Raw genomic sequence first — 14,758 nt, 5'->3', positions numbered from 1 at the left:
CTGGCGGTATTTCAAACGGTTTGGGCACCGTTTTGCGCTTGAAAATTAATATTGGATTTAGCTCAGCGCAACATGAAATGACAAAATATTCGTACATTTTTTCGTGTCCACTTTATTTATAGTTACTGTTTTAGCAACATTCATGGCAACAGTTCTGTTATTCGGCACATTAAATGTCAGAGGAGTTTCGTCAAATTCGCTATTTGGCTTAGTTCCACGCTGGTTTTCTTCCGACGCTGAATAAAAAAGCGATGGACATTTTCTGAGCTATTTTGGTTTTGGTTCGCATGCTAAGTCAACGGCGCTTCATCAACCTGTAGCACCAACAATCCAAAGTCCGGTAAGTTCCAGTATAACGCTTGGTAACGAGCGTGTATTTGATCATCTTGGTATTAATTCCAATGTCATTTTAACTGCGTCTTCGGATCCATTTCAACACGTCATATTTTAGTTTTGGCCATGTTGCTATCAGTCCTCTATTGGCACATTGTCTTCTTCATTTACTTCTTCTTCACTAGCCCGCCAATCGCGAATGGTCTTTGTCTACTGTGGAGGGCCGAAATGCCGCTCAGCTACTCTGTTCCCATTTTATTCTGCATGTGCTGTTACTTTCAGTTTATAGCCTGCGTCGTATGAATACATTTATTTTGTCCATTACGAAACTAGTTACTAACAAAAAAATTGCACTGTTGCCGATAACACAAATAACTTTCAGTTCTACTTAACTGGCACCGTTGACTACAATGACGCATCATTGGTTAGACAAATGTTCTGGGTTTGTGATGGCGGCGTGGGAGGGAGAGAGTGTTAGCAAGCCTGTGAATCCCCGCAACTCATGTTCGTCGCATGTGTGCATTGCTGCTACCAGTTGAATTCAATGTTGCTAGGTAGATATACATTTCCCGAGGGGTTGAATGCAGGCCGTATATGGCCATTGTTAGAGTGGCGGGAATTGTAAATCAAAGACTGGAAATTTTTTTAGTAATTTCGAGTGTAAGACACACCTGAATTTTGCAGGCAGTTTTCGAAGAAAAAAGGGGGCCTTATAGTCCGTAAAATACAACTACAACTGCTTTTTTGTTGAGGTCTGCAAATGTAATAAAAATAAATTACCATTTAAATTACATCTAGCAGTAACTACACTACAGAAGTTAAATGTTTATCAGTCGGTAATAGGCTTCTTCTAACCATCGTGCCGAAATATCATACTACCTATAGAGAAAGATTTGCGAAAGATTATTGCATACTTCGTTATAAAGTAGGGTACAGGCTTTAGTATCAAGATGGATAAAAGTACAACGATTTCCAGTAGAACGTGTTTAATAGTAATCTACATACACACTCCGCAAGACACCGTGTAGTGCTTAGCGGAGATACCCTGTAATAAAACTATTCCCTTCCTTTCCTCTTCCACTCGCAAACCGAGCGAGGGAGAAACGACTTTCTGTGTATCTCCGCATGAGCAATAATTTCTCGTACCTTATCTTTGTGATCGCTACGCTAAATGTGTGTTGGCGGAAGCAGGATCGTTCTTCAGTCAGCTTCGAATGCCAATTCTCTAAACTTTCTCCGTAGTGTTCTTCGAAATGAAAATCTTTTTGAAACCTCCTGACAGATTAAAACTGTGTGCCGGACTGAGACTCGAACTCGGGACCTTTGGCTTTCGCAGGCAAGTGCTCTACTATCTGAACTACCTAAGCACGACTCACGACCCGTCCTCACAGCTTCAATTCTGCCAGTACCTCGTCTCCTACTTTCCAAACTTCACAGAAGCCCTTCTGCGACCCATAAAGCACCTGGAAGAAAGAATATTGCGGAGATATGGGTTAGCCACAGCTTGGGGGATGTTTCCAGAATGAGATTTTCACTCTGCAGCGGAGTGTATGCTGATATGAAACTCCTGGCAGATAAAAACTGTGTGCCGGACCGAGACCTGAACTCGGGACCTTTGCCTATCATGGGCAAGTGCTCTATCATCTGAGCTACCCGGCACACAGTTTTACTCTGCCAGGAAGTTTCATATCAGTGCACAACCCACTGCAGAGTGAAAATGTCATTCTGGAATATCTTCTTCTCTCGAGGAATTCCCACTTGAGCTCCCGAGATGTATCCGTAACACTTGCATGCTGACAGAACCTCCTGGCAACAAATCTAGCAGTCCGCCTCTGAATTCCTTCGCTGTCTTCCTTCAATCAGACCTGGTGTGGGTCCCAAACACTCCCAAGCCGTATTCAAGAATAGGTCTCACTAGCGTCCTATACGCTGTCTTCTTTACAGATGAACTACACTTTCCTAAAATTCTCTCAATAAACCGAAGTCAACCATTTGCCTTCCCGACCGTAATCCTCACATGCTCGTTCCATTTCATATCGTTTTGCAATGTTACTCTTAGATTGTTAAATTACGTGACTGCCTCATGCATGATACTACTACTGCTGTAAGCGAACATTGCGTGTTTGCCTTTCCTACTCATCCCCATTAACTTACATATTTCTACATATATCAACTAGAAATTTTGTCTAGATCATCTTGTATAAACCTACAGTCACTCATGTTCGACACCTTCCTGTACGCCACAGCACCATCAGTGAACAGCCACAGACTGCATGTACGAATGTACGGATGTCCTTTGAGCGAGTTGCTTTTAATTTTTTTCAGCATTGTTGAATTAACTATTGTATACTGGCGGCGACGCTTGAAAATTATAAAATTTAATACGATGTAATAAAACACCATCTTACAGGTATAGCAACTGAAGGTGCCTCAACAATGCTTGCACTATCAAAGGCGTAGCTGTTATCCTCCATTATTATTCACATAAGGACCTAACTATCGGGCACTGTATGAACTACAACATGGAATTAGCTTTCAGTGATGTTATGAAGGAAGTGGCAGATAAGTACAATACACAGACTTCTTTAGATTCGGTGCATTCTGCGTTTTTTCAAAGACCCAAAAACCCGAGTCTATTATAGTGTGCAGTGGCGGGTTTACATATAGGCCCATTGGGCACGGGCCTAGGGACAGCACCTTAAGGGGGGCGGCACTTTTTGCTCTATACTCATTTTGACCTATTACGTTCCAAAATAACTGCGCTTACAAACGATAAAAAGAAATTAATTTTTTTAAACAACTTGCTAGTTTAAATGAGCCTTAAGAACGAAAATCGACAATACAAGCTTGGAAATATACTCATTTTATTTGATGACTGAATAGAAATTTAACATTGGGTTTCTGTCTGGTATCATCTTCATCATTGTTCAAAATACTTTGAAGAAAGCTGTCAGGACGGCAGTCTACAATACAATGTTTGAAACGTTATTATTCCGATCATGTTGTCGGCTTCTGCTTAGTCCCACCATGTTTTCCCCATGAAAATACCAGGACCCCTGAAAAGCTGTGGTAAACTAATCGCAGTTTCTTAAATACTGTAGCATGTGGGCCCAGTATGTAAAACCCGACTCTACTTAAATTTCTTGTAGAAATTACGGGGAAGTATCACATCAGCTCTCCATTACTGTAAATAATGTGAAAGCACTGTGGTCTTTAATATCTGTGCTTTGATTTAATGACACCCGTTTAACAAAACACGGCGATATTGGGAATGTTTTACATTTTTAACACTCGTTTATACGAAAAGAACATAAGCAGAATATCAAATAACTTGTGAAACACACTTCACAACAGTTAGATATTTCATTTATTTAGTTATTTGTTTTGGCGAAAAAAGGAGAGGAAACCAAATTTCGTTTGTCTCTTTTATTGTGCTGTAGCTTGCACGATATCAAGGATGCCACTCTGTGCATTCGAATAGTACGTTACATTGCAAATTTTATAAAAAAAATCTGAACTAAGCTTTTCTTCTTCGAGGAAAGGTTACTTTTATTTTATGTTGGAAAAAAGGTGCATTTGCGTGTAGACATAACAGCAGTCTTCACACAAATGACAACACGCCACATAAGCAACCAACAAGACTATTTAAACTTCTCTGCTCACAGAAACCGTTAAAATGTTGTAAGAATAAGGGGGATAAGAGTCGAACCACCACACCTCACTGCAACTAAACTGCAAAAATTATTTGCCTTTTAAATTAGGAAGACGGTGTCTAGAATATTCAGAACATATTTGCGTTCCATCTAAAATTTCTGCGACGCGGGAGACAGAAGGAATAAAAGGGACTGCCTCATTTTGTTTACGAGACGAATTCCAGCCGGCAGTTGTGCTTCTACTGTTCACCGACAACAGAGAAACATGCGACAATGAAATTAAATTATTCTGCATTGTCTTTCTTTCATATCACAGTTCCTTAGAATAATCCGAATTGATCAGTTCATCACTTCGTGCTTAAAGGAAAAATCTTCGTTCTGGTGTGCCCTGTTTAAAGTGAAAAGCTTTGTGCTCATGCACGGTGTAGTACGATTTGAACCGGATGAAGTCTTTCCTTTTACAATTACTTTTCTTTTGTTTTGGCTGTTGGTTGACAATTTTGTAAGTGCCTTTAACTTGAATAGCAGTGAAAAATGCAAACGTGCAAAATTAAGTGGGATGGCATTTCGGAAATTATCGAAGGAACGGCGAGAACGAGAAACCAATGTTCAAAAAACGCTTGGCACAGTAGATAAATTTCTCTCAAGAAATCTCGCTGGTTCGACTTCGAGTTCAAATAGTACGGATGACATTTCTGGCACTGCAGCTGTTGTAAACGAAGTAAATACAGACGGAACATTAAGTTAAAAATGAGGAAAAGCAATTTGTTCCTGACTTCGAGTTTCACAAAAAATTAAGTGTCGAGTCAGACATCACAAAAAGAAACAACCTCGTGAGTGATAATCCTGCAGAGTGGTGTGTCAATGAATCAACAATCGACATTCTCTTACAACATGGCATTAATCAAAATTGTAATGGTGATTTTTCTAATTCAAGAAGATCAGAAACGGGATAAAAGGAGTTATTTGAACAAGAATGTATTTTACCATAAACTTTAAAATGGTGAATCAACTTTGCGTGATATTCTAGTATACTCCTGTAACACAGGTACTGTTTTTTGTGCAACCAAGAAAATTGTTCGGAGGTAAGGCCGCGACTGCTATTAATGGTATTGCATTTTGGAAAAATATTTCTGATGTTTCATCTCATCATGAGAATTCACTTAAACACAAAAATTCCATTTCGAGTCACGCTGAGACTGAAAAAACGTACCGGCGCAGTGTGTCTAAAATGGAGTTTGCAGTAGTGAAGAAGCTAACAAGCCATGGACTTCCCCTAAGTGGGCAGGTTGAAAGAATCCGTTCATTACATAATGGTCAATTTATGATGTCTCTTGAACTTGTAACCGAGTTTGATCCTTTAATCGCAGAGCACAATGAACGATATAGGAATCCAAGGCAGGGACGTACAAGTTACCTTTCTTCAACAATCTGTAATGAATTAATAGAGCTTCTTTCTGAACGAATGAAAAGGATTAACTTAATTGAAATAAAAAAAAGGCCAAATATTTCTCTACAATAGTAGATCCTACTGTAGACATTTCAGACACTGTTCAATTGTCTTTCATATTAAGATATGTGAACAAGAATGATGAAACAGTTAAACGTTTTCTTCAGTTTTTACCAAACCCAGGACACAAGTCCGAAAACTTAGCTGTGGCTGCACTAAAAGTTCTGTATACAAATTCCACTGATATTACTGACTGTAGAGGCCAGTCATATGACAACGCAAGCAATTTGTCAGGAACGTACACTGGTTTGCAGGCACGTATTAAAGAACGAAACCGAAAGCACATTATGTGCCTTGTGCAGCACATTCTTTGAATTTAGTCGGCACTAGTGCTGCAAGCTGTTTTCGGGAAACATGTTCGTTTTTCAGTGTAGTGCAAAACCTTTACAATTTTTTCTCTGCTTCTACACAGCGTTGGGATAAACTTCTTTCTTTCATGAAACCAGGAAGAAAAACGGTAAAACGTTTATCAAAAACACGTTGGTCAGCAAGAGAGGAAGAGTGTGTAAGTGCGTAGGAAAACAGGGAGGGCTTAATCAATCCCCTCACGTATATTCCCAACAATACATTTGAAAAACCACTTGTGCGAAATGAGGCTTCAGCTTTAGTGAATCAACTTAACAGACTACAAACAGTATTCATGATGACAGTTTGGAAGGAGACGGTCCACAGATTTGATAGTGTGAATCTGAAACAGCAATGTATAAACATTAAACTTAAATAGTGCGTGAATTATATGAATCACTTGCAGAATTTATTGCATCTATTCGTGGCATGTTCGACTATTATGCAAATAAATTCATCGAGATTGTGACTGATATAGACTATGAATGCACCTATAAAAGATCGACGATGACGAAGAAGCGAACATTGACGAAGTTTTTCTGACTGGAATGGAACAATTTAGAGTCGAAACATTTCTCCCACTACTCGACAACTTGTACGCCGAATTAGTGGGGCGGAAGCAAAGCTATAGAACACTGCTGGACCCCTTCAATTTTCAGCAACCTTAAGATAACAGTTCACCTGACGATTTTTCTGAACGTGCAAAACTCCGAGCGTCATATGACAGATTTAGTATCTTCCTTCCCTAGCGAATGTGTACATTTCGCGGAACTTCTGAAATCTTCTGAGATTAGTGATATACCAGTCAAAATAAGTAAATTCTTACGAAAAGAGAGATTCCCAGGATTTGTACAGTTTATTTATTTATTTAAATCGTTGTATTCAAGTTTGATATGACTCGAATTTTAAGATTCATCTTTATCTTGTTTCCGAATGTTGACGTTGCTCGTAGAAAGTTTCGATGTATGCCATTTACGAGTTGTTCAACAGAACGCTCGTTTTCGGCTCTTAAAACACTGAAATTGTACCTGCGTCCTACGTTGTCTGAGGAGAGATTGAACGCCTTCTCCATTCTTCGCATCGAAGCCAACCTCCTAACTGATAATCATCTGAACTATGAAGATATGATCAACGAGTTTTCTGCCGTCAAAACTTTGCTGACTGGTCTTAAAAATTTAAGATTATAATGTGATTTTTATTGTAACATACAGCACATTCATTGGTTTTACAAACTAGGTATTACCTGTTTATTTTACAATTGCCGATGGCAGGACGTGGAACAAGACCTCGTTTACGTGCAGACGTGACCGATGGCGTACGACAATACTAAACAAACAATACCCAAATGACCCAGGCCACTCGGAGCTGTACGGTGAAGTCATACTGATACTGTAGTATATTACAAGTGATGTGTATTCTTGCTGAAATGTATAGTTACCGCGGAAATATACGTTATCGGAGAGTACGCTAAGATGAAATGTGTTAATAAATAACGTAGTTCAGTTCTGTCGATAAATGCGTAAAAGCTTTGTTATTATCGTTAGAAAGAGCTATGGTGAGAGCAGTAGCTGCAGTACAAAACTGTTCAGCCCTTACATGGATTAAAGGTATTGTGTATACTTAGTATGCAGCATCTAGCTACACAGACTCTAATGCTTTACGCGTTAACTATTAGATTATAAAACAAATTTGATTTTTCAACACTAGTCTTCAAACTTATGTAATAGCAAATCCAGTTCTGAGTCTTTTCGTCTATATTTAGTTATTAATTCGTGCACCGAAATTTGTATTTCATTTTCATTTCTTACGCTTTCCCTACAGATTAACGTATTAATAAAAATGTTTTTTTTATCTGCTACACATTCATATTATTAGGTCGTAAAACGACAGTTTAATTCTAATTTTGAACGCACTTCTGTGAAAGCACTTATTAATTTATAATGTATTGACACGTTCGCTTCAATTTTTAGATCGTAACATATTTTTTTAATTTTAATTTTCAGTGGTTTCGTGTAAAGGAACATATTAAAAGTGAATGTATAACGAAAATCCATTGTCTCCTACAAGCTCTGCTGAAGTTTTAGGCCATAGAAGAAACGTTATTTTCATTGTGTTCGTTTCCTTTGCCTTCGCCAGAAGAATGTGTTAACACAATTCAGTTTTAAGTTTGTTTTATAAGCGGCAGTACACCAGGTACAGTTCACGAACCGTATTACATTCTGATTGAGCGCGTCTGAGACCACAGACACATCCTTCAGAACAACGAATTGGTGTGTACGGAAACAGCTCACAGCACTCCCACCCAGAATGACAGTTGTGAAGGGATCGGGTAATAGTTATTATTTAAAACATGTTTTTTGGGGTGTGGAGGGAGGTGCATATAACACCATTTACCTAGGGGCGAAATTTTTTTAAAATCTGCCACTGATAGTGTGTTCCACATGAATTACCCTCTAAGTTATTAAAATTATGTAATTTTTTCACATTTCGCCTGTTAATGCTGTTCGAGCTCTTCTTGAAAGTCTCTCTGGTCCACCTTTTTTTTTTAAAAAACTGAGTCATGATGGTTCCCGATCAACTAGTAAGAGATCTAAATTTAAGTGTCACTGAAGATATAAAGTGCTGCAAGTACTGTCGTTCTTCATGTAAAATAGAAATTCGTCAGTCCTTAAAGCAAAACAAGAAATTTTTCGTGGCTATAAAAACTCTTCAAACGCTGAAAACAAATGACTCACCGCGAATTACTACTAAAGTTCGTGGAAGCACATTCAAAGGACTCATGATTAGAGAGCCATCCTGCGAGAAATACCGTGGAAGCACATTCAAAGGACTCATGATTAGAGAACCATCCTGCGAGAAATACAAACAATTTCAAACATTTCTGAAGAAATTTTTTCTTCGAAGACTAGGGTTTCTAATAGGAAGCAGTCATACTTCAGACTTATGACGCGTAGAGGAATGTTAACGTGTGTTTTATGGTGACATATAAAATCATCGTGCATGTAATAGGGGTTCTAAACTGAAAGCACAGTTGCATCCCTAGTTACAGATTTTCGATCCTGTAAGGAATATCCTCAACGTTATCCTATATGTGTCAAAGAATATGTGAAAGCAATCGAAAATGTACCTATTTCTTTGGCTGAATGTGAACGCAGATTTAAGTGCCATGACTCAAAAACTGACTGACCAGAGGAATCATTTACGAATTCGGACACTTTTAAATCTACTTTTTATTTTAATAAATGGACTTCCACTGCATACCTTCATAGCAGAAAAAATGCTGCAAAATGGATCAAGTTTCAGAGCTCTAGCGCCCTTGACAATCAATCTGGTAAACTCTTGAATCTTCAAGACCAGTCTCATTCATCTCGTCTGCTTAAATAAACGATGTAAGTTAAAATGATATGTATGCAATATACCATAGTATGATTTTGTAAATAATCTATATCTATAATATATTATGAGCCTGTAAGGTTGTTGTTTGTAAATGAAAGAAAGTGAATAGTTTCTGACTTAATACTTAATTTTTATGACGACAGTTCTAAAATATCTCCACTGCACTGTTTCCACCTCACGTTTTCACAATGCATCTTCATGACGACCTGAATATCGATTCATTATACGTGTTAGTTATCGTCATTTATCGAGATAATTAACCAGTTCCACCTGTTTATAACATTTTAGTAAATAAATTACGCTTACCAAAAAATTTTCGTTTGACGTGTATTATGAAATGTACTAACATTTCGAGTGACTCGTCAATGAAAATTTTCGCGCTCTGTGAGTATAATAAAATCTTCACGCGCTTCTTGCGCTTTAAGATTGTACCGGAGCACAGAAAAGCCACTAACTGTTTGTGAGCGCTGTGTAAAGGTAAAACAGGCGATTATATCGTACTGACTTTAGTAATGTCACCAAAGTACATACTGGTCACGTAAAAGCGGCTACACGGGAAGAGTGCAAGTAGTTTTTTTTGTACTATTAACTCTATTTGTTGTTTGTAATTTTTGCTAGGCTATTTTATTGATTAACTGAGCAAACATCGAAAGCTGTTACGTATTTTTATGCAATATTTCATGAACATTTAACAATGGGAAAATGAATAATTTGGATTTATGTAAAAAAAAAAACCATGACTTGCAGGTCAACAGTTGACAACAAAAATGTAGGCCACGTGACGTCGAAGCTTTTCAATACCAGCACTTGACCAAACCAATTATTTAAAATCAGGGCTGTCCCTCCGTGCTATACACACTTCTCTAGAATAGAGAAAGATGTTTTTCTGGTCAGACGCAGCAAGAAATTACATTCTAGTCTTTACTGTATATAAATTTTTTTTCATTAATATCTAGGATTATTTCCAAAACTCATCATTCTCTCTTCACATTGTCAAGTTGACTGTAGAACTATCAGCTGTAGCTTGCAGAACAGAGCAATCATTATAGTCTCGAACTTTCTATGTTTGTATTAATGGTTTAGTGATTCCTGTTTTACATTTCAGGCGGAGTTATGAATTCGGCGGTCAAGTAGCTTTTTGGTATAGCAGCGTGATAAAAGATGACAGTGGTTTAAAATCGCAACTATTTTCTTTGCTTAACGCTATATGATACTATGTGCACAAAACGGTAAGTATTATGTTCTTTGCCCGCATCTCGTAGTCGTGCGGTAGCGTTCTCGCTTCCCACGCCCGGGTTCGATTCCCGGCGGGATCAGGGATTTTCTCTGCCTCGTGATGGCTGGGTGTTGTGTGCTGTCCTTAGGTTAGTTAGGTTTAAGTAGTTCCAAGTTCTAGGGGGCTGATGACCATAGATGTTAAGTCCCATAGTGCTCAGAGCCATTTTTTTGTTATGTTCTTTGCCAAAGTGATAGCGTGGAACTGAATCTACTGCGTTTTTTCCCAACTGAATTGCTATCATATTTGTTATAAATTACAATTTTTCTGCCTTGAAAAGGTCGGTTTTAAGAAATGTTGGTAACCCACTTCTTGATGTCTGATGTTAACACGAAAAACATATAACAGTTAGTTGAAACAGTCGGTTCATGTATCGATCACTCCAGAGATTGTAATTATTGTCGTACTGTGCTGCAGACTGTTATATCGTTGGCACACATGTAACTCTCCGTGGCTGCAGGTTTGGTAGATCGTTCTATCCTACGTTACATATTATGTTGCATTGAAATTAATACTGTGTTTTCACATTTACCTGCGTAGAGTGGAAGGTATGTTTACTTCCTGTATATTAAGCCTAGAAACTTGCTGATCTTGTATAAAAAATAACAATCAGACTTTGTCCAATGAAACAGTTTACTGTAGTCAGTTATGAGTTTGTTACAGAATATTTTCTATACTTAATACATAGTGTGAAGTGTTCGATAGGAATTTTGCATTTGAATATAACCTTATCGAAGCACTTTCTTTTTTCATTTTCAAGAAACTGGATTACAGTGCTAATGAGGTAGTAGATTAATATGAATGTATTTGTAAGAGTTCCGATCCATGTACTTAAAACTGGATCAGTAAGCTGCGTATAATACTTTCGAGATTTATATGACCAGTTTCACGAAACATGTTATAGAACACATGTTATTACATTTTATGTTCGGCTTTTTTTTCCACTGATGTGTTATCCATTCAACATTACTTATAAATATGTAATATGAGCAGGGGGAATTTTATCGCCCAACGTCGAATCTCTGCCAATCATTATTGTGACATGAAAAGTCTGCACCTTTGTTGACAGACAAATACGTAACTGGCAATAGCCTATTATCTACGTAACTCTTTCCCCACAATATATTATAAACATCTGCGTTGATTTTGCTTCCTTCGGACGAAATTCAATGAGATTTGGTGTATTTGTCGCAGGAAGATAACATTAATTTCATAACTCTTACGGGAATATCAACTGACTCCTGTCAGTGAGTAGGATTAATGTTTTTCGCTATGTATGAGGATCAGCATTTTCTCTAGGACATATTCGGAACAGCTAAAAACGAAATGGGTTTCATTCGTGACGACAGTTTTGCAGTATGTGCCACATCCATTGTTTTCTAACAGTGTCTAAACAGAAAAATGTACTTCGACTTGTTCACTCTGCGTGTATCGTAATTGAATTAATTTACTCGCTTTTAACAATTGCGTAGAGTGCAAGCAACAGAAGGTTCACGTTGATTGCCCTTTTCAGTTATATACCGTCTTATAAAGAGTTTTACCTTTTTGATTGTCTTTTACTTCACACAGGCCTAAAGCATATGTTAGATTAAGTAAGTTGGCGAACAGGTGCGGAAGGAAATACAATGTTTGTCCTGTGTCTGCCACATTCATGCAGAATAGTTGAAATTTCTTAATGGTGACCTAAACCTTTATCAATAGTCACCAAACCATCTCGTGGTGAGTGCATGGGGTGCCTAAACAAAGATCGTGTCCGATATTCGAAGGTTAAGCGTTTGTTGATTCGTATAATTAGGCGAGCACTCAGAATTCTGAGGCAAAGACAACACACCATTTTAACACTTTTCGACTCTCTCTCACTGAATAAACAAGTTTGTGACCAAACACACTGACCCAAAATTGCTCGTGCCGGGTACATCTGACCCGAGGGTATTTTCGTCCGTGACTCAACTTTGAGATGATGAAAAATAAAGGTAAATGTCTCTGGGTCATTCCATCTCAAATCAACTAACAGTCTGAATCTTGATATCCCACATTTGGATGAATTTTCTTCAGGTAATGTACCCATTAACACTAGTTTAAATTTGAAATTTCAAATTTTTCTGACGTTTGGTTAAAAAAAAACTCCGTTTTTGATCACTAGATGATTGTTTTAAAATGCTGTAGCTCAAAAACTATACAACCTAGAGAGCTCAAACTTGCATCATTGTTTTCCTCTATAAATTCCCTCCAATTTGATATGTAACATGACTACGCTACCTAAATTTGAAAATTTTAAACTGTTTCAAAAAGTTTTTTTTGAAATTTCCAAAATATTTACCCTCGGATTTTTTTATAAAAATTGTATGTGTTGTCCAGTCTAACTGACTACATGCATGCAAAATTTCAAGATGGGATCTCAATGGTTTCTTGTATAAAATATTTTACTACCGCAATACACACTAATGAGGTGAAAAGCATACTATTTCTACTCTATGAATACTAAGGTATGCCTATGTAATTCTAACAAACTTAAATTATTATGTTAGCCTTTTTATGTAACATTACCCTCACTTTGGAAAGCGGCCCTTCGCCACCGCCTGTCCTACTTTCATCATTCCAGTGGCGGCTCGTGAGGATACATTTTGGGTGTTCAAAAGTTTTTAGCATCAGATCAACCTGAATGTGTCAAATAGCATCTGCTGTATAACAGTTACGATTAAGAAAAAATTCGTACAACTGCAGCCACTGTCAATAATAATAATAAAAATTAATAATAATAATATCCATAACTTACCTGACTATGGAAAAACTTGCTTTTCTGAAATTTTGTTGCTCTGGACATAATTAAGTAGTGGTTACGGCAAGAACTAAAGAATGTATAAGCTCTCACTACTCTCCTTCCCGTCAGCCACGTCATTACTTAAATTTTATCACTCACCAAGTCTCATTTTCTGGAACAGGGAAGCGACATACTTATGGAATTCCCTATCCTTCGTTATTGTCCACACAAAAGTTAACATTACTACACGTTACGCTGCATGACTGATATTGCGTGTTTATAAAAGAAATATATGCGTCTGTATTTCAATCACGCCAATGTATTGATCACTTTAGGAATCAAGTCTTCAGTACCACTCACAAACTTTTCTCAATTGCAATCATTACGGTGTTTCGAATAAACGTTTTTATTCTTTTCATTGTTAAGCAACAACGTTCCTCTAGAGGAGTTGTTATCCTCATAAGTTCACATTACTGCGGAAATGTGTCTAGATCTAAGCTGTTGCCTAGTAGAAGTTGCAGCATTACAAGAACGCCAGTTGCGCGTTGAAAGTCTTTTCTGCGTAGTATACTTAGCTATGTTCTCGGTTGCGCCTTCGACAACCATGGTTAGGTGTCAACAGTAATGTCAAGTTCTTTCTCAGGAAAATTTGACTAAAATAGAGTAAATGAGCTCAAATCTAACAATTTTGATGCCACAAGGTGATGTGTGAATGAAAACCCTTCATTCATATGACTTATTATGTTGTCACGAACTTCCTCCGCTTCTGCTAATCTCTTTTCTGATTTTTCTTTTCTTCTGACTTTGTTGTTCACAAGATGATGAAATTTCTTCAGTGTACATAGTTTGCTGAAGAGTATTTCTGCTTGTGGCATGACCATATGAAAAATCTCTAGCCAAAATAAGAACTAACGGTCTTTCAAATTGGAGACGAGGCCTCACTTTCTCATCTGGTTTTGTCATCTGCACAATCCGAGACGGTAGTTTCTTCTAAACACTCGATCATACTTTCCTCTTTCTCTTTAACTGTGTTGACTGTTTCTGTTTGTGGAAGTCTAGTTTGCACAATTCCGTCTAGCACACTTGTTCCGTGTGACGGCCATGATCAAAAAGCTGGAAAGGTTAGGGATTAGAAAAAAAATTCTAGCAGATTTGTTAATAGACGCTGCCTTTTGGAGGACCAGATTAAACTGATGAGCACAGCAGTGAACATCATAAGCCCTAAGATATACCTGCTTAATCTCTGTCTCAACACAGTTAATGCCTCCCCCCATAACAGCAGCACCATCACAGCATTGTGCGGTCACTTTTTTCGTCGTTCCATCTGCATCTTTTTGCAATTCAAAATTTATCACCTTACATAACATCTCAGCATCCTGTACGTCACGGTTAAAGAAGCCCGGAAATCTCTCCACAACAGAGGCATGAAGTTCGTATCGATACACAATCACTGATTGTTGCGCATTAGACACATCTGTCGTTTC

This window comes from Schistocerca gregaria, chromosome 2, assembly GCF_023897955.1.
Source record: "Schistocerca gregaria isolate iqSchGreg1 chromosome 2, iqSchGreg1.2, whole genome shotgun sequence".
Lineage (NCBI taxonomy): Eukaryota > Metazoa > Arthropoda > Insecta > Orthoptera > Acrididae > Schistocerca > Schistocerca gregaria.
The sequence above is the reverse complement of the archived record's forward strand: the minus strand, read 5'-3'. Positions refer to the sequence as shown.